Source organism: Lactuca virosa, chromosome 1 (assembly GCF_052849685.1).
Source record: "Lactuca virosa cultivar CGN04683 chromosome 1, Lactuca_virosa_CGN04683_v6, whole genome shotgun sequence".
NCBI classification, from domain to species: Eukaryota; Viridiplantae; Streptophyta; class Magnoliopsida; order Asterales; family Asteraceae; genus Lactuca; species Lactuca virosa.
Window position 1 is genome coordinate 264,427,770 of NC_136426.1, and position 18,688 is coordinate 264,446,457.

At 47.3% G+C, this 18,688-nt stretch overlaps 54 non-coding genes across 54 annotated transcripts; all 54 read left to right on the forward strand.

Annotated features, from left to right (window-relative positions):
• Positions 1–125: 125 nt before the first annotated feature.
• Positions 126–244, forward strand: LOC145152367 (5S ribosomal RNA). Its single transcript, XR_013732888.1, has one exon. It is a non-coding gene; the product is annotated as a 5S ribosomal RNA (ribosomal RNA).
• A 230-nt stretch (positions 245–474) lies between these two features.
• Positions 475–593, forward strand: LOC145150424 (5S ribosomal RNA). The gene has a single exon (XR_013731250.1). It is a non-coding gene; the product is annotated as a 5S ribosomal RNA (ribosomal RNA).
• A 229-nt stretch (positions 594–822) lies between these two features.
• Positions 823–941, forward strand: LOC145146046 (5S ribosomal RNA). Its single transcript, XR_013726996.1, has one exon. It is a non-coding gene; the product is annotated as a 5S ribosomal RNA (ribosomal RNA).
• A 223-nt stretch (positions 942–1,164) lies between these two features.
• LOC145153819 (5S ribosomal RNA) lies at positions 1,165–1,283 on the forward strand. The gene has a single exon (XR_013734309.1). It is a non-coding gene; the product is annotated as a 5S ribosomal RNA (ribosomal RNA).
• A 230-nt stretch (positions 1,284–1,513) lies between these two features.
• Positions 1,514–1,632, forward strand: LOC145155637 (5S ribosomal RNA). The gene has a single exon (XR_013736066.1). It is a non-coding gene; the product is annotated as a 5S ribosomal RNA (ribosomal RNA).
• A 232-nt stretch (positions 1,633–1,864) lies between these two features.
• On the forward strand, positions 1,865–1,982 carry LOC145151036 (5S ribosomal RNA). The gene has a single exon (XR_013731834.1). It is a non-coding gene; the product is annotated as a 5S ribosomal RNA (ribosomal RNA).
• A 230-nt stretch (positions 1,983–2,212) lies between these two features.
• Positions 2,213–2,331, forward strand: LOC145152473 (5S ribosomal RNA). The gene has a single exon (XR_013732998.1). It is a non-coding gene; the product is annotated as a 5S ribosomal RNA (ribosomal RNA).
• A 231-nt stretch (positions 2,332–2,562) lies between these two features.
• On the forward strand, positions 2,563–2,680 carry LOC145149667 (5S ribosomal RNA). Its single transcript, XR_013730518.1, has one exon. It is a non-coding gene; the product is annotated as a 5S ribosomal RNA (ribosomal RNA).
• Positions 2,681–2,908: 228 nt separating this feature from the next.
• Positions 2,909–3,027, forward strand: LOC145145263 (5S ribosomal RNA). Its single transcript, XR_013726245.1, has one exon. It is a non-coding gene; the product is annotated as a 5S ribosomal RNA (ribosomal RNA).
• A 230-nt stretch (positions 3,028–3,257) lies between these two features.
• Positions 3,258–3,376, forward strand: LOC145148110 (5S ribosomal RNA). The gene has a single exon (XR_013729008.1). It is a non-coding gene; the product is annotated as a 5S ribosomal RNA (ribosomal RNA).
• Positions 3,377–3,606: 230 nt separating this feature from the next.
• On the forward strand, positions 3,607–3,725 carry LOC145155983 (5S ribosomal RNA). Its single transcript, XR_013736410.1, has one exon. It is a non-coding gene; the product is annotated as a 5S ribosomal RNA (ribosomal RNA).
• Positions 3,726–3,954: 229 nt separating this feature from the next.
• Positions 3,955–4,073, forward strand: LOC145152368 (5S ribosomal RNA). The gene has a single exon (XR_013732889.1). It is a non-coding gene; the product is annotated as a 5S ribosomal RNA (ribosomal RNA).
• Positions 4,074–4,303: 230 nt separating this feature from the next.
• LOC145145264 (5S ribosomal RNA) lies at positions 4,304–4,422 on the forward strand. The gene has a single exon (XR_013726246.1). It is a non-coding gene; the product is annotated as a 5S ribosomal RNA (ribosomal RNA).
• A 230-nt stretch (positions 4,423–4,652) lies between these two features.
• LOC145148112 (5S ribosomal RNA) lies at positions 4,653–4,771 on the forward strand. The gene has a single exon (XR_013729010.1). It is a non-coding gene; the product is annotated as a 5S ribosomal RNA (ribosomal RNA).
• Positions 4,772–5,001: 230 nt separating this feature from the next.
• LOC145155984 (5S ribosomal RNA) lies at positions 5,002–5,120 on the forward strand. The gene has a single exon (XR_013736411.1). It is a non-coding gene; the product is annotated as a 5S ribosomal RNA (ribosomal RNA).
• Positions 5,121–5,349: 229 nt separating this feature from the next.
• LOC145155676 (5S ribosomal RNA) lies at positions 5,350–5,468 on the forward strand. Its single transcript, XR_013736105.1, has one exon. It is a non-coding gene; the product is annotated as a 5S ribosomal RNA (ribosomal RNA).
• A 232-nt stretch (positions 5,469–5,700) lies between these two features.
• Positions 5,701–5,818, forward strand: LOC145150907 (5S ribosomal RNA). The gene has a single exon (XR_013731713.1). It is a non-coding gene; the product is annotated as a 5S ribosomal RNA (ribosomal RNA).
• Positions 5,819–6,048: 230 nt separating this feature from the next.
• On the forward strand, positions 6,049–6,167 carry LOC145152474 (5S ribosomal RNA). Its single transcript, XR_013732999.1, has one exon. It is a non-coding gene; the product is annotated as a 5S ribosomal RNA (ribosomal RNA).
• A 231-nt stretch (positions 6,168–6,398) lies between these two features.
• Positions 6,399–6,516, forward strand: LOC145149668 (5S ribosomal RNA). The gene has a single exon (XR_013730519.1). It is a non-coding gene; the product is annotated as a 5S ribosomal RNA (ribosomal RNA).
• Positions 6,517–6,744: 228 nt separating this feature from the next.
• On the forward strand, positions 6,745–6,863 carry LOC145145265 (5S ribosomal RNA). Its single transcript, XR_013726247.1, has one exon. It is a non-coding gene; the product is annotated as a 5S ribosomal RNA (ribosomal RNA).
• A 230-nt stretch (positions 6,864–7,093) lies between these two features.
• Positions 7,094–7,212, forward strand: LOC145148113 (5S ribosomal RNA). Its single transcript, XR_013729011.1, has one exon. It is a non-coding gene; the product is annotated as a 5S ribosomal RNA (ribosomal RNA).
• A 230-nt stretch (positions 7,213–7,442) lies between these two features.
• Positions 7,443–7,561, forward strand: LOC145155985 (5S ribosomal RNA). The gene has a single exon (XR_013736412.1). It is a non-coding gene; the product is annotated as a 5S ribosomal RNA (ribosomal RNA).
• A 229-nt stretch (positions 7,562–7,790) lies between these two features.
• LOC145152369 (5S ribosomal RNA) lies at positions 7,791–7,909 on the forward strand. Its single transcript, XR_013732890.1, has one exon. It is a non-coding gene; the product is annotated as a 5S ribosomal RNA (ribosomal RNA).
• Positions 7,910–8,139: 230 nt separating this feature from the next.
• On the forward strand, positions 8,140–8,258 carry LOC145150426 (5S ribosomal RNA). Its single transcript, XR_013731252.1, has one exon. It is a non-coding gene; the product is annotated as a 5S ribosomal RNA (ribosomal RNA).
• Positions 8,259–8,487: 229 nt separating this feature from the next.
• Positions 8,488–8,606, forward strand: LOC145146047 (5S ribosomal RNA). Its single transcript, XR_013726998.1, has one exon. It is a non-coding gene; the product is annotated as a 5S ribosomal RNA (ribosomal RNA).
• Positions 8,607–8,829: 223 nt separating this feature from the next.
• Positions 8,830–8,948, forward strand: LOC145153820 (5S ribosomal RNA). The gene has a single exon (XR_013734310.1). It is a non-coding gene; the product is annotated as a 5S ribosomal RNA (ribosomal RNA).
• A 230-nt stretch (positions 8,949–9,178) lies between these two features.
• LOC145151123 (5S ribosomal RNA) lies at positions 9,179–9,296 on the forward strand. Its single transcript, XR_013731913.1, has one exon. It is a non-coding gene; the product is annotated as a 5S ribosomal RNA (ribosomal RNA).
• A 230-nt stretch (positions 9,297–9,526) lies between these two features.
• On the forward strand, positions 9,527–9,645 carry LOC145152475 (5S ribosomal RNA). Its single transcript, XR_013733000.1, has one exon. It is a non-coding gene; the product is annotated as a 5S ribosomal RNA (ribosomal RNA).
• A 231-nt stretch (positions 9,646–9,876) lies between these two features.
• Positions 9,877–9,994, forward strand: LOC145149669 (5S ribosomal RNA). The gene has a single exon (XR_013730520.1). It is a non-coding gene; the product is annotated as a 5S ribosomal RNA (ribosomal RNA).
• A 228-nt stretch (positions 9,995–10,222) lies between these two features.
• LOC145145266 (5S ribosomal RNA) lies at positions 10,223–10,341 on the forward strand. The gene has a single exon (XR_013726248.1). It is a non-coding gene; the product is annotated as a 5S ribosomal RNA (ribosomal RNA).
• Positions 10,342–10,571: 230 nt separating this feature from the next.
• LOC145148114 (5S ribosomal RNA) lies at positions 10,572–10,690 on the forward strand. The gene has a single exon (XR_013729012.1). It is a non-coding gene; the product is annotated as a 5S ribosomal RNA (ribosomal RNA).
• A 230-nt stretch (positions 10,691–10,920) lies between these two features.
• On the forward strand, positions 10,921–11,039 carry LOC145155986 (5S ribosomal RNA). The gene has a single exon (XR_013736413.1). It is a non-coding gene; the product is annotated as a 5S ribosomal RNA (ribosomal RNA).
• Positions 11,040–11,268: 229 nt separating this feature from the next.
• LOC145152370 (5S ribosomal RNA) lies at positions 11,269–11,387 on the forward strand. Its single transcript, XR_013732891.1, has one exon. It is a non-coding gene; the product is annotated as a 5S ribosomal RNA (ribosomal RNA).
• A 230-nt stretch (positions 11,388–11,617) lies between these two features.
• Positions 11,618–11,736, forward strand: LOC145145268 (5S ribosomal RNA). The gene has a single exon (XR_013726250.1). It is a non-coding gene; the product is annotated as a 5S ribosomal RNA (ribosomal RNA).
• Positions 11,737–11,966: 230 nt separating this feature from the next.
• Positions 11,967–12,085, forward strand: LOC145148115 (5S ribosomal RNA). The gene has a single exon (XR_013729013.1). It is a non-coding gene; the product is annotated as a 5S ribosomal RNA (ribosomal RNA).
• Positions 12,086–12,315: 230 nt separating this feature from the next.
• Positions 12,316–12,434, forward strand: LOC145155987 (5S ribosomal RNA). Its single transcript, XR_013736414.1, has one exon. It is a non-coding gene; the product is annotated as a 5S ribosomal RNA (ribosomal RNA).
• A 229-nt stretch (positions 12,435–12,663) lies between these two features.
• On the forward strand, positions 12,664–12,782 carry LOC145155677 (5S ribosomal RNA). Its single transcript, XR_013736106.1, has one exon. It is a non-coding gene; the product is annotated as a 5S ribosomal RNA (ribosomal RNA).
• A 220-nt stretch (positions 12,783–13,002) lies between these two features.
• Positions 13,003–13,121, forward strand: LOC145155644 (5S ribosomal RNA). The gene has a single exon (XR_013736073.1). It is a non-coding gene; the product is annotated as a 5S ribosomal RNA (ribosomal RNA).
• A 231-nt stretch (positions 13,122–13,352) lies between these two features.
• LOC145154108 (5S ribosomal RNA) lies at positions 13,353–13,471 on the forward strand. Its single transcript, XR_013734590.1, has one exon. It is a non-coding gene; the product is annotated as a 5S ribosomal RNA (ribosomal RNA).
• A 220-nt stretch (positions 13,472–13,691) lies between these two features.
• LOC145148308 (5S ribosomal RNA) lies at positions 13,692–13,810 on the forward strand. Its single transcript, XR_013729198.1, has one exon. It is a non-coding gene; the product is annotated as a 5S ribosomal RNA (ribosomal RNA).
• A 229-nt stretch (positions 13,811–14,039) lies between these two features.
• Positions 14,040–14,158, forward strand: LOC145149438 (5S ribosomal RNA). The gene has a single exon (XR_013730296.1). It is a non-coding gene; the product is annotated as a 5S ribosomal RNA (ribosomal RNA).
• A 231-nt stretch (positions 14,159–14,389) lies between these two features.
• LOC145136185 (5S ribosomal RNA) lies at positions 14,390–14,508 on the forward strand. Its single transcript, XR_013720276.1, has one exon. It is a non-coding gene; the product is annotated as a 5S ribosomal RNA (ribosomal RNA).
• Positions 14,509–14,738: 230 nt separating this feature from the next.
• On the forward strand, positions 14,739–14,857 carry LOC145144720 (5S ribosomal RNA). Its single transcript, XR_013725725.1, has one exon. It is a non-coding gene; the product is annotated as a 5S ribosomal RNA (ribosomal RNA).
• Positions 14,858–15,087: 230 nt separating this feature from the next.
• Positions 15,088–15,206, forward strand: LOC145148960 (5S ribosomal RNA). The gene has a single exon (XR_013729822.1). It is a non-coding gene; the product is annotated as a 5S ribosomal RNA (ribosomal RNA).
• A 219-nt stretch (positions 15,207–15,425) lies between these two features.
• Positions 15,426–15,544, forward strand: LOC145153488 (5S ribosomal RNA). The gene has a single exon (XR_013733994.1). It is a non-coding gene; the product is annotated as a 5S ribosomal RNA (ribosomal RNA).
• A 220-nt stretch (positions 15,545–15,764) lies between these two features.
• Positions 15,765–15,883, forward strand: LOC145156096 (5S ribosomal RNA). The gene has a single exon (XR_013736521.1). It is a non-coding gene; the product is annotated as a 5S ribosomal RNA (ribosomal RNA).
• A 229-nt stretch (positions 15,884–16,112) lies between these two features.
• LOC145154915 (5S ribosomal RNA) lies at positions 16,113–16,231 on the forward strand. The gene has a single exon (XR_013735383.1). It is a non-coding gene; the product is annotated as a 5S ribosomal RNA (ribosomal RNA).
• Positions 16,232–16,456: 225 nt separating this feature from the next.
• On the forward strand, positions 16,457–16,575 carry LOC145147144 (5S ribosomal RNA). Its single transcript, XR_013728057.1, has one exon. It is a non-coding gene; the product is annotated as a 5S ribosomal RNA (ribosomal RNA).
• Positions 16,576–16,804: 229 nt separating this feature from the next.
• On the forward strand, positions 16,805–16,923 carry LOC145147237 (5S ribosomal RNA). The gene has a single exon (XR_013728145.1). It is a non-coding gene; the product is annotated as a 5S ribosomal RNA (ribosomal RNA).
• Positions 16,924–17,152: 229 nt separating this feature from the next.
• On the forward strand, positions 17,153–17,271 carry LOC145146791 (5S ribosomal RNA). The gene has a single exon (XR_013727718.1). It is a non-coding gene; the product is annotated as a 5S ribosomal RNA (ribosomal RNA).
• A 219-nt stretch (positions 17,272–17,490) lies between these two features.
• Positions 17,491–17,609, forward strand: LOC145154886 (5S ribosomal RNA). Its single transcript, XR_013735355.1, has one exon. It is a non-coding gene; the product is annotated as a 5S ribosomal RNA (ribosomal RNA).
• Positions 17,610–17,840: 231 nt separating this feature from the next.
• On the forward strand, positions 17,841–17,959 carry LOC145147145 (5S ribosomal RNA). Its single transcript, XR_013728058.1, has one exon. It is a non-coding gene; the product is annotated as a 5S ribosomal RNA (ribosomal RNA).
• A 229-nt stretch (positions 17,960–18,188) lies between these two features.
• Positions 18,189–18,307, forward strand: LOC145155435 (5S ribosomal RNA). The gene has a single exon (XR_013735876.1). It is a non-coding gene; the product is annotated as a 5S ribosomal RNA (ribosomal RNA).
• A 229-nt stretch (positions 18,308–18,536) lies between these two features.
• LOC145146792 (5S ribosomal RNA) lies at positions 18,537–18,655 on the forward strand. Its single transcript, XR_013727719.1, has one exon. It is a non-coding gene; the product is annotated as a 5S ribosomal RNA (ribosomal RNA).
• The last annotated feature ends 33 nt before the right edge of the window (positions 18,656–18,688 follow it).

An 18,688-nucleotide genomic window follows, 5' to 3' on the forward strand; every position in this document is an offset into this window, starting at 1 on the left:
ATTGATGGTTTTCGTATTTTTGCAACGGAGCCGATCGGTCACGTGGGTCCCACGCCTCGCGTACGAAAACAAAGGAGGTTCTGCGTATTTTAAGACATAAAAGCAATAAGCATGGATAGCATTTTGGGTGCGATCATACCAGCACTAATGCACCGGATCCCATCAGAACTCCGCAGTTAAGCGTGCTTGGGCGAGAGTAGTACTAGGATGGGTGACCCCCTGGGAAGTCCTCGTGTTGCACCCCCCTTTTTCGTTGCCCGTTTGCGTTTTTTTAGATTTTACGTGCGGTTTTTTTTTGTTTTTTTTTTCTTTCTTGCTGTTTCTATGCTCGGGTGGCATCCGTTTCATGGTTGATGGTTTTCGTATTTTTGGAACGGAGCCGATCGGTCACGTGGGTCCCACGCCTCGCGTACGAAAACAAAGGAGGTTCTGCGTCTTTTAAGACATAAAAGCAATAAACATGGATAGTATTTCGGGTGCGATCAAAGCAGCACTAATGCACCGGATTCCATTAGAACTCCTTAGTTAAGCGTGCTTGGGCGAGAGTAGTACTAGGATGGGTGACCCCCTGGGAAGTCCTCGTGTTGCACCCCCCTTTTTCGTTGCCCGTTTGCGTTTTTTTAGATTTTACGTGCGGTTTTTTTTTGTTTTTTTTTCTTTTTCGCTATTTCTATGCTCGGGTGGCCTCCGCTTCATGGTTCATGGTTTTCGTATTTTTGGAACGGAGCCGATCGGTCACGTGGGTCCCACGTCTCGCGTACGAAAAAAAAGGAGGTTCTGCGTCTTTTAAGACATAAAAGCAATAATCATGGATAGTATTTCGGGTGCGATCATACGAGCACTAATGCACCGGATCCCATCAGAACTCCGCAGTTAAGCGTGCTTGGGCGAGAGTAGTACTAGGATGGGTTACCCCCTGGGAAGTCCTCGTGTTGCACCCCCCTTTTTCGTTGCCCGTTTGCGTTTTTTTTAGATTTTACCTGCGGGTTTTTTTTTTTCTTTCTTGCTATTTCTATGCTCGGGTGGCATCCGTTTCATGGTTCATGGTTTTCGTATTTTTGGAACGGAGCCGATCGGTCACGTGGGTCCCACGCCTCGCGTACGAAAACAAAGGAGGTTCTGCGTCTTTTAAGACATAAAAGCAATAGGCATGGATAGTATTTCGGGTGCGATCATACCGGCACTAATGCACCGGATCCCATTAGAACTCCGCAGTTAAGCGTGCTTGGGCGAGAGTAGTACTAGGATGGGTGACCCCCTGGGAAGTCCTCGTGTTGCACCCCCCTTTTTCGTTGCCCGTTTGCGTTTTTTTAGATTTTACGTGCGGTTTTTTTTTTGTTTTTTTTTCTTTCTTGCTATTTCTATGCTCGGGTGGCCTCCGCTTCATGGTTCATGGTTTTCGTATTTTTGCAACGGAGCCGATCGGTCACGTGGGTCCCACGCCTCGCGTACGAAAACAAAGGAGGTTCTGCGTCTTTTAAGACATAAAAGCAATAAGCATGGATAATATTTCAGGTGCGATCATACCGGCACTAATGCACCGGATCCCATCAGAACTCCGCAGTTAAGCGTGCTTGGGCGAGAGTAGTACTAGGATGGGTGACCCCCTGGGAAGTCCTCGTGTTGCACCCCCCTTTTTCGTTTGCCCGTTTGCGTTTTTTTAGATTTTACGTGCGGTTTTTTTTTTGTTTTTTTTTTCTTTCTTGCTATTTCTATGCTCGGGTGGCCTCCGTTTCATGGTTGATGATTTTCGTATTTTTGGAACGGCGCCGATCGGTCACGTGGGTCCCACGCCTCGCGTACGAAATCAAAGGAGGTTCTGCGTCTTTTAAGACATAAAAGCAATAAGCATGGATAGTATTTTGGGTGTGATCATAGCAGCACTAATGCACCAGATCCCATCATAACTCCGCAGTTAAGCGTGCTTGGGCGAGAGTAGTACTAGGATGGGTGACCCCTGGGAAGTCCTCGTGTTGCACCCCCCTTTTTCGTTGCCTGTTTGCGTTTTTTTAGATTTTACGTGCGGTTTTTTTTTTGTTTTTTTTTCTTTCTTGCTATTTCTATGCTCGGGTGGCATCCGTTTCATGGTTCATGGTTTTCGTATTTTTGGAACGGAGACGATCGGTCACGTGGGTCCCACGCCTCGCGTACGAAAACAAAGGAGGTTCTGCGTCTTTTAAGACATAAAAGCAATAAGCATGGATAGTATTTCGGGTGCGATCATACCAGCACTAATGCACCGGATCCCATCAGAACTCCGTAGTTAAGCGTGCTTGGGCGAGAGTAGTACTAGGATGGGTGACCCCCTGGGAAGTCCTCGTGTTGCACCCCCCTTTTTCGTTTGCCCGTTTGCGTTTTTTTAGATTTTACGTGCGGTTTTTTTTTTTGTTTTTTTTCTTTCTTGCTGTTTGTATGCTCGGGTGGCCTCCGCTTCATGGTTCATGGTTTTCGTATTTTTGGAACGGAGCCGATCGGTCACGTGGGTCCCACGCCTCGCGTACGAAAACAAAGGAGGTTCTGCGTCTTTTAAGACATAAAAGCAATAAGCATGGATAGTATTTCGGGTGCGATCATACCAGCACTAATGCACCAGATCCCATCAGAACTCCTTAGTTAAGCGTGCTTGGGCGAGAGTAGTACTAGGATGGGTGACCCCTGAGAAGTCCTCGTGTTGCACCCCCCTTTTTCGTTGCCCGTTTGCGTTTTTTTAGATTTTACGTGCGGTTTTTTTTTGTTTTTTTTTCTTTTTTGCTATTTCTATGCTCGGGTGGCCTCCGCTTCATGGTTCATGGTTTTCGTATTTTTGGACGGAGCCGATCGGTCACGTGGGTCCCACGCCTCGCGTACGAAAACAAAGGAGGTTCTGCGTCTTTTAAGACATAAAAGCAATAAGCATGGATAATCTTTCGGGTGCGATCATACCAGCACTAACGCACCGGATCCCATCAGAACTCCGCAGTTAAGCGTGCTTGGGCGAGAGTAGTACTAGGATGGGTGACCCCCTGGGAAGTCCTCGTGTTCCACCCCCCTTTTTCGTTGCCCGTTTGCGTTTTTTTTAGATTTTACGTGCTGTTTTTTTTTGTTTTTTTTTCTTTCTTGCTATTTCTATGCTCGGGTGGCCTCCGCTTCATGGTTCATGGTTTTCGTATTTTTGGAACGGAGCCGATCGGTCACGTGGGTCCCACGCCTCGCGTACGAAAACAAAGGAGGTTCTGCGTCTTTTAAGACATAAAAGCAATAAGCATGGATAGTATTTCGGGTGCGATCATACCAGCACTAATGCACCGAATCCCATCAGAACTCCGCAGGTAAGCGTGCTTGGGCGAGAGTAGTACCAGGATGGGTGACCCCTTGGGAAGTCCTCGTGTTGCACCCCTCTTTTTCGTTGCCCGTTTGCGTTTTTTTTAGATTTTACGTGCGGTTTTTTTTTGTTTTTTTTTCTTTCTTGCTATTTCTATGCTCGGGTGGCCTCCGCTTCATGGTTCATGGTTTTCGTATTTTTGGAACGGAGCCGATCGGTCACGTGGGTCCCACGCCTCGCGTACGAAAACAAAGGAGGTTCTGCGTCTTTTAAGACATAAAAGCAATAAGCATGGATAGTATTTCGGGTGCGATCATACCCGCACTAATGCACCGGATCCCATCAGAACTCCGCAGTTAAACGTGCTTGGGCGAGAGTAGTACTAGGATGGGTGACCCCCTGGGAAGTCCTCGTGTTGCACCCCCCTTTTTCGTTGCCCGTTTGCGTTTTTTTAGATTTTACGTGCGGTTTTTTTTTGTTTTTTTTTCTTTCTTGCTGTTTCTATGCTCGGGTGGCATCCGTTTCATGATTGATGGTTTTCGTATTTTTGCAACGGAGCCGATCGGTCACGTGGGTCCCACGCCTCGCGTACGAAAACAAATGAGGTTCTGCGTATTTTAAGACATAAAAGCAATAAGCATGGATAGTATTTTGGGTGCGATCATACCAGCACTAATGCACCGGATCCCATCAGAACTCCGCAGTTAAGCGTGCTTGGGCGAGAGTAGTACTAGGATGGGTGACCCCCTGGGAAGTCCTCGTGTTGCACCCCCCTTTTTCGTTGCCCGTTTGCGTTTTTTTAGATTTTACGTGCGGTTTTTTTTTGTTTTTTTTTTCTTTCTTGCTGTTTCTATGCTCGGGTGGCATCCGTTTCATGGTTGATGGTTTTCGTATTTTTGGAACGGAGCCGATCGGTCACGTGGGTCCCACGCCTCGCGTACGAAAACAAAGGAGGTTCTGCGTCTTTTAAGACATAAAAGCAATAAGCATGGATAATCTTTCGGGTGCGATCATACCAGCACTAACGCACCGGATCCCATCAGAACTCCGCAGTTAAGCGTGCTTGGGCGAGAGTAGTACTAGGATGGGTGACCCCCTGGGAAGTCCTCGTGTTCCACCCCCCTTTTTCGTTGCCCGTTTGCGTTTTTTTTAGATTTTACGTGCTGTTTTTTTTTGTTTTTTTTTCTTTCTTGCTATTTCTATGCTCGGGTGGCCTCCGCTTCATGGTTCATGGTTTTCGTATTTTTGGAACGGAGCCGATCGGTCACGTGGGTCCCACGCCTCGCGTACGAAAACAAAGGAGGTTCTGCGTCTTTTAAGACATAAAAGCAATAAGCATGGATAGTATTTCGGGTGCGATCATACCAGCACTAATGCACCGAATCCCATCAGAACTCCGCAGGTAAGCGTGCTTGGGCGAGAGTAGTACCAGGATGGGTGACCCCTTGGGAAGTCCTCGTGTTGCACCCCTCTTTTTCGTTGCCCGTTTGCGTTTTTTTTAGATTTTACGTGCGGTTTTTTTTTGTTTTTTTTTCTTTCTTGCTATTTCTATGCTCGGGTGGCCTCCGCTTCATGGTTCATGGTTTTCGTATTTTTGGAACGGAGCCGATCGGTCACGTGGGTCCCACGCCTCGCGTACGAAAACAAAGGAGGTTCTGCGTCTTTTAAGACATAAAAGCAATAAGCATGGATAGTATTTCGGGTGCGATCATACCCGCACTAATGCACCGGATCCCATCAGAACTCCGCAGTTAAACGTGCTTGGGCGAGAGTAGTACTAGGATGGGTGACCCCCTGGGAAGTCCTCGTGTTGCACCCCCCTTTTTCGTTGCCCGTTTGCGTTTTTTTAGATTTTACCTGCGGTTTTTTTTTGTTTTTTTTTCTTTCTTGCTATTTCTATGCTCGGGTGGCCTCCGCTTCATGGTTCATGGTTTTCGTATTTTTGGAACGGAGCCGATCGGCCTCGTGGGTCCCACGCCTCGCGTACGAAAACAAAGGAGGTTCTGCGTCTTTTAAGACATAAAAAGAATAAGCATGGATAATATTTCGGGTGCGATCATATCGGCACTAATGCACCGGATCCCATCAGAACTCCGCAGTTAAGCGTGCTTGGGCGAGAGTAGTACTAGGATGGGTGACCCCCTGGGAAGTCCTCGTGTTGCACCCCCCTTTTTCGTTTGCCCGTTTGCGTTTTTTTAGATTTTACGTGCGGTTTTTTTTTTGTTTTTTTTTTCTTTCTTGCTATTTCTATGCTCGGGTGGCCTCCGTTTCATGGTTGATGATTTTCGTATTTTTGGAACGGCGCCGATCGGTCACGTGGGTCCCACGCCTCGCGTACGAAATCAAAGGAGGTTCTGCGTCTTTTAAGACATAAAAGCAATAAGCATGGATAGTATTTTGGGTGCGATCATAGCAGCACTAATGCACCAGATCCCATCATAACTCCGCAGTTAAGCGTGCTTGGGCGAGAGTAGTACTAGGATGGGTGACCCCTGGGAAGTCCTCGTGTTGCACCCCCCTTTTTCGTTGCCTGTTTGCGTTTTTTTAGATTTTACGTGCGGTTTTTTTTTTGTTTTTTTTTCTTTCTTGCTATTTCTATGCTCGGGTGGCATCCGTTTCATGGTTCATGGTTTTCGTATTTTTGGAACGGAGACGATCGGTCACGTGGGTCCCACGCCTCGCGTACGAAAACAAAGGAGGTTCTGCGTCTTTTAAGACATAAAAGCAATAAGCATGGATAGTATTTCGGGTGCGATCATACCAGCACTAATGCACCGGATCCCATCAGAACTCCGTAGTTAAGCGTGCTTGGGCGAGAGTAGTACTAGGATGGGTGACCCCCTGGGAAGTCCTCGTGTTGCACCCCCCTTTTTCGTTTGCCCGTTTGCGTTTTTTTAGATTTTACGTGCGGTTTTTTTTTTTGTTTTTTTTCTTTCTTGCTGTTTGTATGCTCGGGTGGCCTCCGCTTCATGGTTCATGGTTTTCGTATTTTTGGAACGGAGCCGATCGGTCACGTGGGTCCCACGCCTCGCGTACGAAAACAAAGGAGGTTCTGCGTCTTTTAAGACATAAAAGCAATAAGCATGGATAGTATTTCGGGTGCGATCATACCAGCACTAATGCACCAGATCCCATCAGAACTCCTTAGTTAAGCGTGCTTGGGCGAGAGTAGTACTAGGATGGGTGACCCCTGAGAAGTCCTCGTGTTGCACCCCCCTTTTTCGTTGCCCGTTTGCGTTTTTTTAGATTTTACGTGCGGTTTTTTTTTGTTTTTTTTTCTTTTTTGCTATTTCTATGCTCGGGTGGCCTCCGCTTCATGGTTCATGGTTTTCGTATTTTTGGACGGAGCCGATCGGTCACGTGGGTCCCACGCCTCGCGTACGAAAACAAAGGAGGTTCTGCGTCTTTTAAGACATAAAAGCAATAAGCATGGATAATCTTTCGGGTGCGATCATACCAGCACTAACGCACCGGATCCCATCAGAACTCCGCAGTTAAGCGTGCTTGGGCGAGAGTAGTACTAGGATGGGTGACCCCCTGGGAAGTCCTCGTGTTCCACCCCCCTTTTTCGTTGCCCGTTTGCGTTTTTTTTAGATTTTACGTGCTGTTTTTTTTTGTTTTTTTTTCTTTCTTGCTATTTCTATGCTCGGGTGGCCTCCGCTTCATGGTTCATGGTTTTCGTATTTTTGGAACGGAGCCGATCGGTCACGTGGGTCCCACGCCTCGCGTACGAAAACAAAGGAGGTTCTGCGTCTTTTAAGACATAAAAGCAATAAGCATGGATAGTATTTCGGGTGCGATCATACCAGCACTAATGCACCGAATCCCATCAGAACTCCGCAGGTAAGCGTGCTTGGGCGAGAGTAGTACCAGGATGGGTGACCCCTTGGGAAGTCCTCGTGTTGCACCCCTCTTTTTCGTTGCCCGTTTGCGTTTTTTTTAGATTTTACGTGCGGTTTTTTTTTGTTTTTTTTTCTTTCTTGCTATTTCTATGCTTGGGTGGCCTCCGCTTCATGGTTCATGGTTTTCGTATTTTTGGAACGGAGCCGATCGGTCACGTGGGTCCCACGCCTCGCGTACGAAAACAAAGGAGGTTCTGCGTCTTTTAAGACATAAAAGCAATAAGCATGGATAGTATTTCGGGTGCGATCATACCCGCACTAATGCACCGGATCCCATCAGAACTCCGCAGTTAAACGTGCTTGGGCGAGAGTAGTACTAGGATGGGTGACCCCCTGGGAAGTCCTCGTGTTGCACCCCCCTTTTTCGTTGCCCGTTTGCGTTTTTTTAGATTTTACGTGCGGTTTTTTTTTGTTTTTTTTTCTTTCTTGCTGTTTCTATGCTCGGGTGGCATCCGTTTCATGATTGATGGTTTTCGTATTTTTGCAACGGAGCCGATCGGTCACGTGGGTCCCACGCCTCGCGTACGAAAACAAAGGAGGTTCTGCGTATTTTAAGACATAAAAGCAATAAGCATGGATAGCATTTTGGGTGCGATCATACCAGCACTAATGCACCGGATCCCATCAGAACTCCGCAGTTAAGCGTGCTTGGGCGAGAGTAGTACTAGGATGGGTGACCCCCTGGGAAGTCCTCGTGTTGCACCCCCCTTTTTCGTTGCCCGTTTGCGTTTTTTTAGATTTTACGTGCGGTTTTTTTTTGTTTTTTTTTTCTTTCTTGCTGTTTCTATGCTCGGGTGGCATCCGTTTCATGGTTGATGGTTTTCGTATTTTTGGAACGGAGCCGATCGGTCACGTGGGTCCCACGCCTCGCGTACGAAAACAAAGGAGGTTCTGCGTCTTTTAAGACATAAAAGCAATAAACATGGATAGTATTTCGGGTGCGATCAAAGCAGCACTAATGCACCGGATTCCATTAGAACTCCTTAGTTAAGCGTGCTTGGGCGAGAGTAGTACTAGGATGGGTGACCCCCTGGGAAGTCCTCGTGTTGCACCCCCCTTTTTCGTTGCCCGTTTGCGTTTTTTTAGATTTTACGTGCGGTTTTTTTTTGTTTTTTTTTCTTTTTCGCTATTTCTATGCTCGGGTGGCCTCCGCTTCATGGTTCATGGTTTTCGTATTTTTGGAACGGAGCCGATCGGTCACGTGGGTCCCACGTCTCGCGTACGAAAAAAAAGGAGGTTCTGCGTCTTTTAAGACATAAAAGCAATAATCATGGATAGTATTTCGGGTGCGATCATACGAGCACTAATGCACCGGATCCCATCAGAACTCCGCAGTTAAGCGTGCTTGGGCGAGAGTAGTACTAGGATGGGTTACCCCCTGGGAAGTCCTCGTGTTGCACCCCCCTTTTTCGTTGCCCGTTTGCGTTTTTTTTAGATTTTACCTGCGGGTTTTTTTTTTTCTTTCTTGCTATTTCTATGCTCGGGTGGCATCCGTTTCATGGTTCATGGTTTTCGTATTTTTGGAACGGAGCCGATCGGTCACGTGGGTCCCACGCCTCGCGTACGAAAACAAAGGAGGTTCTGCGTCTTTTAAGACATAAAAGCAATAGGCATGGATAGTATTTCGGGTGCGATCATACCGGCACTAATGCACCGGATCCCATTAGAACTCCGCAGTTAAGCGTGCTTGGGCGAGAGTAGTACTAGGATGGGTGACCCCCTGGGAAGTCCTCGTGTTGCACCCCCCTTTTTCGTTGCCCGTTTGCGTTTTTTTAGATTTTACGTGCGGTTTTTTTTTTGTTTTTTTTTCTTTCTTGCTATTTCTATGCTCGGGTGGCCTCCGCTTCATGGTTCATGGTTTTCGTATTTTTGCAACGGAGCCGATCGGTCACGTGGGTCCCACGCCTCGCGTACGAAAACAAAGGAGGTTCTGCGTCTTTTAAGACATAAAAGCAATAAGCATGGATAATATTTCAGGTGCGATCATAGCAGCACTAATGCACCAGATCCCATCATAACTCCGCAGTTAAGCGTGCTTGGGCGAGAGTAGTACTAGGATGGGTGACCCCTGGGAAGTCCTCGTGTTGCACCCCCCTTTTTCGTTGCCTGTTTGCGTTTTTTTAGATTTTACGTGCGGTTTTTTTTTTGTTTTTTTTTCTTTCTTGCTATTTCTATGCTCGGGTGGCATCCGTTTCATGGTTCATGGTTTTCGTATTTTTGGAACGGAGACGATCGGTCACGTGGGTCCCACGCCTCGCGTACGAAAACAAAGGAGGTTCTGCGTCTTTTAAGACATAAAAGCAATAAGCATGGATAGTATTTCGGGTGCGATCATACCAGCACTAATGCACCGGATCCCATCAGAACTCCGTAGTTAAGCGTGCTTGGGCGAGAGTAGTACTAGGATGGGTGACCCCCTGGGAAGTCCTCGTGTTGCACCCCCCTTTTTCGTTTGCCCGTTTGCGTTTTTTTAGATTTTACGTGCGGTTTTTTTTTTTGTTTTTTTTCTTTCTTGCTGTTTGTATGCTCGGGTGGCCTCCGCTTCATGGTTCATGGTTTTCGTATTTTTGGAACGGAGCCGATCGGTCACGTGGGTCCCACGCCTCGCGTACGAAAACAAAGGAGGTTCTGCGTCTTTTAAGACATAAAAGCAATAAGCATGGATAGTATTTCGGGTGCGATCATACCAGCACTAATGCACCAGATCCCATCAGAACTCCTTAGTTAAGCGTGCTTGGGCGAGAGTAGTACTAGGATGGGTGACCCCTGAGAAGTCCTCGTGTTGCACCCCCCTTTTTCGTTGCCCGTTTGCGTTTTTTTAGATTTTACGTGCGGTTTTTTTTTGTTTTTTTTTCTTTTTTGCTATTTCTATGCTCGGGTGGCCTCCGCTTCATGGTTCATGGTTTTCGTATTTTTGGACGGAGCCGATCGGTCACGTGGGTCCCACGCCTCGCGTACGAAAACAAAGGAGGTTCTGCGTCTTTTAAGACATAAAAGCAATAAGCATGGATAATCTTTCGGGTGCGATCATACCAGCACTAACGCACCGGATCCCATCAGAACTCCGCAGTTAAGCGTGCTTGGGCGAGAGTAGTACTAGGATGGGTGACCCCCTGGGAAGTCCTCGTGTTCCACCCCCCTTTTTCGTTGCCCGTTTGCGTTTTTTTTAGATTTTACGTGCTGTTTTTTTTTGTTTTTTTTTCTTTCTTGCTATTTCTATGCTCGGGTGGCCTCCGCTTCATGGTTCATGGTTTTCGTATTTTTGGAACGGAGCCGATCGGTCACGTGGGTCCCACGCCTCGCGTACGAAAACAAAGGAGGTTCTGCGTCTTTTAAGACATAAAAGCAATAAGCATGGATAGTATTTCGGGTGCGATCATACCAGCACTAATGCACCGAATCCCATCAGAACTCCGCAGGTAAGCGTGCTTGGGCGAGAGTAGTACCAGGATGGGTGACCCCTTGGGAAGTCCTCGTGTTGCACCCCTCTTTTTCGTTGCCCGTTTGCGTTTTTTTTAGATTTTACGTGCGGTTTTTTTTTGTTTTTTTTTCTTTCTTGCTATTTCTATGCTCGGGTGGCCTCCGCTTCATGGTTCATGGTTTTCGTATTTTTGGAACGGAGCCGATCGGTCACGTGGGTCCCACGCCTCGCGTACGAAAACAAAGGAGGTTCTGCGTCTTTTAAGACATAAAAGCAATAAGCATGGATAGTATTTCGGGTGCGATCATACCCGCACTAATGCACCGGATCCCATCAGAACTCCGCAGTTAAACGTGCTTGGGCGAGAGTAGTACTAGGATGGGTGACCCCCTGGGAAGTCCTCGTGTTGCACCCCCCTTTTTCGTTGCCCGTTTGCGTTTTTTTAGATTTTACGTGCGGTTTTTTTTTGTTTTTTTTTCTTTCTTGCTGTTTCTATGCTCGGGTGGCATCCGTTTCATGATTGATGGTTTTCGTATTTTTGCAACGGAGCCGATCGGTCACGTGGGTCCCACGCCTCGCGTACGAAAACAAATGAGGTTCTGCGTATTTTAAGACATAAAAGCAATAAGCATGGATAGTATTTTGGGTGCGATCATACCAGCACTAATGCACCGGATCCCATCAGAACTCCGCAGTTAAGCGTGCTTGGGCGAGAGTAGTACTAGGATGGGTGACCCCCTGGGAAGTCCTCGTGTTGCACCCCCCTTTTTCGTTGCCCGTTTGCGTTTTTTTAGATTTTACGTGCGGTTTTTTTTTGTTTTTTTTTTCTTTCTTGCTGTTTCTATGCTCGGGTGGCATCCGTTTCATGGTTGATGGTTTTCGTATTTTTGGAACGGAGCCGATCGGTCACGTGGGTCCCACGCCTCGCGTACGAAAACAAAGGAGGTTCTGCGTCTTTTAAGACATAAAAGCAATAAGCATGGATAATCTTTCGGGTGCGATCATACCAGCACTAACGCACCGGATCCCATCAGAACTCCGCAGTTAAGCGTGCTTGGGCGAGAGTAGTACTAGGATGGGTGACCCCCTGGGAAGTCCTCGTGTTCCACCCCCCTTTTTCGTTGCCCGTTTGCGTTTTTTTTAGATTTTACGTGCTGTTTTTTTTTGTTTTTTTTTCTTTCTTGCTATTTCTATGCTCGGGTGGCCTCCGCTTCATGGTTCATGGTTTTCGTATTTTTGGAACGGAGCCGATCGGTCACGTGGGTCCCACGCCTCGCGTACGAAAACAAAGGAGGTTCTGCGTCTTTTAAGACATAAAAGCAATAAGCATGGATAGTATTTCGGGTGCGATCATACCAGCACTAATGCACCGAATCCCATCAGAACTCCGCAGGTAAGCGTGCTTGGGCGAGAGTAGTACCAGGATGGGTGACCCCTTGGGAAGTCCTCGTGTTGCACCCCTCTTTTTCGTTGCCCGTTTGCGTTTTTTTTAGATTTTACGTGCGGTTTTTTTTTGTTTTTTTTTCTTTCTTGCTATTTCTATGCTCGGGTGGCCTCCGCTTCATGGTTCATGGTTTTCGTATTTTTGGAACGGAGCCGATCGGTCACGTGGGTCCCACGCCTCGCGTACGAAAACAAAGGAGGTTCTGCGTCTTTTAAGACATAAAAGCAATAAGCATGGATAGTATTTCGGGTGCGATCATACCCGCACTAATGCACCGGATCCCATCAGAACTCCGCAGTTAAACGTGCTTGGGCGAGAGTAGTACTAGGATGGGTGACCCCCTGGGAAGTCCTCGTGTTGCACCCCCCTTTTTCGTTGCCCGTTTGCGTTTTTTTAGATTTTACCTGCGGTTTTTTTTTGTTTTTTTTTCTTTCTTGCTATTTCTATGCTCGGGTGGCCTCCGCTTCATGGTTCATGGTTTTCGTATTTTTGGAACGGAGCCGATCGGCCTCGTGGGTCCCACGCCTCGCGTACGAAAACAAAGGAGGTTCTGCGTCTTTTAAGACATAAAAAGAATAAGCATGGATAATATTTCGGGTGCGATCATATCGGCACTAATGCACCGGATCCCATCAGAACTCCGCAGTTAAGCGTGCTTGGGCGAGAGTAGTACTAGGATGGGTGACCCCCTGGGAAGTCCTCGTGTTGCACCCCCCTTTTTCGTTGCCCGTTTGCGTTTTTTTAGATTTTACGTGCGGTTTTTTTTTTCTTTCTTGCTGTTTCTATGCTCGGGTGGCATCCGTTTCGTGGTTGATGGTTTTCGTATTTTTGGAACGGAGCCGATCGGTCACGTGGGTCCCACGCCTCGCGTACGAAAACAAAGGAGGTTCTGCGTCTTTTAAGACATAAAAGCAATAAGCATGGATAGTATTTCGGGTGCGATCATACCAGCACTAATGCACTGGATCCCATCAGAACTCCGCAGCTAAGCGTGCTTGGGCGAGAGTAGTACTAGGATGGGTGACCCCCTGGGAAGTCCTCGTGTTGCACCCCCCCTTTTTCGTTGCCCGTTTGCGTTTTTTTAGATTTTACGTGCGGTTTTTTTTTTGTTTTTTTTTCTTTCTTGCTATTTCTATGCTCGGGTGGCCTCCGCTTCATGGTTCATGGTTTTCGTATTTTTGGAACGGAGTCGATCGGTCTCGTGGGTCCCACGCCTCGCGTACGAAAACAAAGGAGGTTCTGCGTCTTTTAAGACATAAAAGCAATAAGCATGGATAATGTTTCGGGTGCGATCATACCGGCACTAATGCACCGGATCCCATCAGAACTCCGCAGTTAAGCGTGCTTGGGCGAGAATAGTACTAGGATGGGTGACCCCCTGGGAAGTCCTCGTGTTGCACCCCCCTTTTTCGTTGCCCGTTTGCGTTTTTTTAGATTTTACGTGCGGTTTTTTTTTTCTTTCTTGTTGTTTCTATGCTCGGGTGACATCCGTTTCATGGTTGATGGTTTTCGTATTTTTGGAACGGAGCCGATCGGTCACGTGGGTCCCACGCCTCGCGTACGAAAACAAAGGAGGTTCTGCGTCTTTTAAGACATAAAAGCAATAAGCATGGATAGTATTTCGGGTGCGATCATACCAGCACTAATGCACCGGATCCCATCAGAACTCCTTAGTTAAGCGTGCTTTGGCGAGAGTAGTACTAGGATGGGTGACCCCCTGGGAAGTCCTCGTGTTGCACCCCCTTTTTCGTTGTCCGTTTGCGTTTTTTTAGATTTTACGTGCGGTTTGTTTTTGTTTTTTTTTTCTTTCTTGCTATTTCTATGCTCGGGTGGCATCCGTTTCATGGTTCATGGTTTTCGTATTTTTGGAACGGAGACGATCGGTCACGTGGGTCGCACGCCTCGCGTACGAAAACAAAAGAGGTTCTGCGTCTTTTAAGACATAAAAGCAATAAGCATGGATAGTATTTCGGGTGCGATCATAGCAGCACTAATGCACCGGATCCCATCAGAACTCCGCAGTTCAGCGTGCTTGGGCGAGAGTAGTACTAGGATGGGTGACTCCCTGGGAAGTCCTCGTGTTGCACCCCCCTTTTTCGTTTGCCCGTTTGCGTTTTTTTAGATTTTACGTGCGGTTTTTTTTTTGTTTTTTTTTCTTTCTTGCAGTTTCTATGCTCGGGTGGCATCCGTTTCATGGTTGATGGTTTTCGTATTTTTGGAACGGAGCCGATCGGTCACGTGGGTCCCACGCCTCGCGTACGAAAACAAAGGAGGTTCTGCGTCTTTTAAGACATAAAAGCAATAAGCATGGATAGTATTTCGGGTGCGATCATACCAGCACTAATGCACCGGATCCCATCAGAACTCCGCAGTTAAGCATGCTTGGGCGAGAGTAGTACTAGGATGGGTGACCCCCTGGGAAGTCCTCGTGTTGCACCCCCTTTTTTCGTTGCCCGTTTGCGTTTTTTTTAGATTTTACGTGCGGTTTTTTTTTGTTTTTTTTTCTTTCTTGCTATTTCTATGCTCGGGTGGCCTCCGCTTCATGGTTCATGGTTTTCGTATTTTTGGAACGGAGCCGATCGGTCACGTGGGTCCCACGCCTCGCGTACGAAAACAAAGGAGGTTCTGCGTCTTTTAAGACATAAAAGCAATAAGCATGGATAGTATTTCGGGTGCGATCATATCAGCACTAATGCACCGGATCCCATCAGAACTCCGCAGTTAAGCGTGCTTGGGCGAGAGTAGTACTAGGATGGGTGACCCCCTTGGAAGTCCTCGTGTTGCACCCCTCTTTTTCGTTGCCCGTTTGCGTTTTTTTAGATTTTACGTGCGGTTTTTTTTTTGTTTTTTTTTCTTTCTTGCTATTTCTATGCTCGGGTGGCCTCCGCTTCATGGTTCATGGTTTTCGTATTTTTGGAACGGAGTCGATCGGTCTCGTGGGTCCCACGCCTCGCGTACGAAAACAAAGGAGGTTCTGCGTCTTTTAAAACATAAAAGCAATAAGCATGGATAATATTTCGGGTGCCATCATACCGGCACTAATGCACCGGATCCCATCAGAACTCCGCAGTTAAGCGTGCTTGGGAGAGAGTAGTACTTGGATGGGTGACCCCCTGGGAAGTCCTCGTGTTGCACCCCCCTTTTTCGTTGCCCGTTTGCGTTTTTTTAGATTTTACGTGCGGTTTTTTTTTCTTTCTTGCTGTTTCTATGCTCGGGTGGCATCCGTATCATGGTTGATGGTTTTCGTATTTTTGGAACAGAGCCGATCGGTCACGTGGGTCCCACGCCTCGCGTACGAAAACAAAGGAGGTTCTGCGTCTTTTAAGACATAAAAGCAATAAGCATGGATAGTATTTCGGGTGCGATCATACCAGCACTAATGCACCGGATCCCATCAGAACTCCGCAGTTAAGCGTGCTTGGGCGAGAGTAGTACTAGGATGGGTGACCCCTTGGGAAGTCCTCGTGTTGCACCCCCCTTATTCGTTGCCCGTTTGCGTTTTTTTAGATTTTACGTGCGGTTTTTTTTTTCTTTCTTGCTGTTTCTATGCTCGGGTGGCATCCGTTTCATGGTTGATGGTTTTCGTATTTTTGGAACGGAGCCGATCGGTCACGTGGGTCCCACGCCTCGCGTACGAAAACAAAGGAGGTTCTGCGTCTTTTAAGACATAAAAGCAATAAGCATGGATAGTATTTCGGGTGCGATCATACCCGCACTAATGCACCGGATCCCATCAGAACTCCGCAGTTAAGCGTGCTTGGGCGAGAGTAGTACTAGAATGGGTGACCCCCTGGGAAGTCCTCGTGTTGCACCCCCCTTTTTCGTTGCCCGTTTGCGTTTTTTTAGATTTTACGTGCGGTTTTTTTTTGTTTTTTTTTCTTTCTTGCTATTTCTCTGCTCGGGTGGCCTCCGCTTCATGGTTCATGGTTTTCGTATTTTTGGAACGGAGCCGATCGGTCTCGTGGGTTCCACGCCTCGCGTACGAAAACAAAGGAGGTTCTGCGTCTTTTAAGACATAAAAACAATAAGCATGGATAATATTTCGGGTGCGATCATACCGGCACTAATGCACCGGATCCCATCAGAACTCCGCAGTTAAGCGTGCTTGGGCGAGAGTAGTACTAGGATGGGTGACCCCCTGTGAAGTCCTCGTGTTGCACCCCCCTTTTTCGTTGCCCGTTTGCGTTTTTTTAGATTTTACGTGCGGTTTTTTTTTTTTTTTCTTTCTTGCTGTTTCTATGCTCGGGTGGCATCCGTTTCATGGTTGATGGTTTTCGTATTTTTGGAACGGAGCCGATCGGTCACGTGGGTCCCACGCCTCGCGTACGAAAACAAAGGAGGTTCTGCGTCTTTTAAGACATAAAAGCAATAAGCATGGATAGTATTTCGGGTGCGATCATACCGGCACTAATGCACCGGATCCCATCAGAACTCCGCAGTTAAGCGTGATTGGGCGAGAGTAGTACTAGGATGGGTGACCCCCTGGGAAGTCCTCGTTTTGCACCCCCCTTTTTCGTTGCCCGTTTGCGTTTTTTTAGATTTTACGTGCGGTTTTTTTTTGTTTTTTTTTCTTTCTTGCTATTTCTATGCTCGGGTGGCCTCCGCTTCATGGTTCATGGTTTTCGTATTTTTGGAACGGAGCCGATCGGTCACGTGGGTCCCACGCCTCGCGTACGAAAACAAAGGAGGTTCTGCGTCTTTTAAGACATAAAAGCAATAAGCATTGATAGTATTTCGGGTGCGATCATACCAGCACTAATGCACCGGATCCCATCAGAACTCCGCAGTTAAGCGTGCTTGGGCGAGAGTAGTACTAGGATGGGTGAACCCCTTGGAAGTCCTCGTGTTGCACCCCCCTTTTTCGTTGCCCGTTTGCGTTTTTTTAGATTTTACGTGCGGTTTTTTTTTGTTTTTTTTTCTTTCTTGCTATTTCTATGCTCGGGTGGCCTCCGCTTCATGGTTCATGGTTTTCGTATTTTTGGAACGGAGCCGATCGGTCTCGTGGGTCTCACGCCTCGCGTACGAAAACAAAGGAGGTTCTGCGTCTTTTAAGACATAAAAGCAATAAGAATGGATAATATTTCGGGTGCGATCATACCGACACTAATGCACCGGATCCCATCAGAACTCCACAGTTAAGCGTGCTTGGGCGAGAGTAGTACTAGGATGGGTGACCCCCTGGGAAGTCCTCGTGTTGCACCCCCCTTTTTCGTTGCCCGTTTGCGTTTTTTTAGATTTTACGTGCGGTTTTTTTTTCTTTCTTGCTGTTTCTATGCTCGGGTGGCATCCGTTTCATGGTTGATGGTTTTCGTATTTTTGGAACGGAGCCGATCGGTCACGTGGGTCCCACGCCTCGCGTACGAAAACAAAGGAGGTTCTGCGTCTTTTAAGACATAAAAGCAATAAGCATGGATAGTATTTCGGGTGCGATCATACCCGCACTAATGCACCGGATCCCATCAGAACTCCGCAGTTAAGCGTGCTTGGGCGAGAGTAGTACTAGGATGGGTGACCCCTTGGGAAGTCCTCGTGTTGCACCCCCCTTTTTCGTTGCCTGTTTGCGTTTTTTTAGATTTTACGTGCGGTTTTTTTTTTTGTTTTTTTTTCTTTCTTGCTATTTCTATGCTCGGGTGGCCTTAGCTTCATGGTTCATGGTTTTCGTATTTTTGGAACGGAGTCGATCGGTCTCGTGGGTCCCACGCCTCGCGTACGAAAACAAAGGAGGTTCTGCGTCTTTTAAGACATAAAAGCAATAAGCATGGATAATATTTCGGGTGCGATCATACCGGCACTAATGCACCGGATCCCATCAGAACTCCGCAGTTAAGCGTGATTGGGCGAGAGTAGTACTAGGATGGGTGACCCCCTGGGAAGTCCTCGTTTTGCACCCCCCTTTTTCGTTGCCCGTTTGCGTTTTTTTAGATTTTACGTGCGGTTTTTGTTTGTTTTTTTTTCTTTCTTGCTATTTCTATGCTCGGGTGGCCTCCGCTTCATGGTTCATGGTTTTCGTATTTTTGGAACGGAGCCGATCGGTCACGTGGGTCCCACGCCTCGCGTACGAAAACAAAGGAGGTTCTGCGTCTTTTAAGACATAAAAGCAATAAGCATTGATAGTATTTCGGGTGCGATCATACCAGCACTAATGCACCGGATCCCATCAGAACTCCGCAGTTAAGCGTGCTTGGGCGAGAGTAGTACTAGGATGGGTGACCCCCTTGGAAGTCCTCGTGTTGCACCCCCCTTTTTCGTTGCCCGTTTGCGTTTTTTTAGATTTTACGTACGGTTTTTTTTTGTTTTTTTTTCTTTCTTGCTATTTCTATGCTCGGGTGGCCTCCGCTTCATGGTTCATGGTTTTCGTATTTTTGGAACGGAGCCGATCGGTCTCGTGGGTCCCACGCCTCGCGTACGAAAACAAAGGAGGTTCTGCGTCTTTTAAGACATAAAAGCAATAAGCATGGATAATATTTCGGGTGCGATCATACCGACACTAATGCACCGGATCCCATCAGAACTCCACAGTTAAGCGTGCTTGGGCGAGAGTAGTACTAGGATGGGTGACCCCCTGGGAAGTCCTCGTGTTGCACCCCCCTTTTTCGTTGACCGTTTGCGTTTTTTTAGAT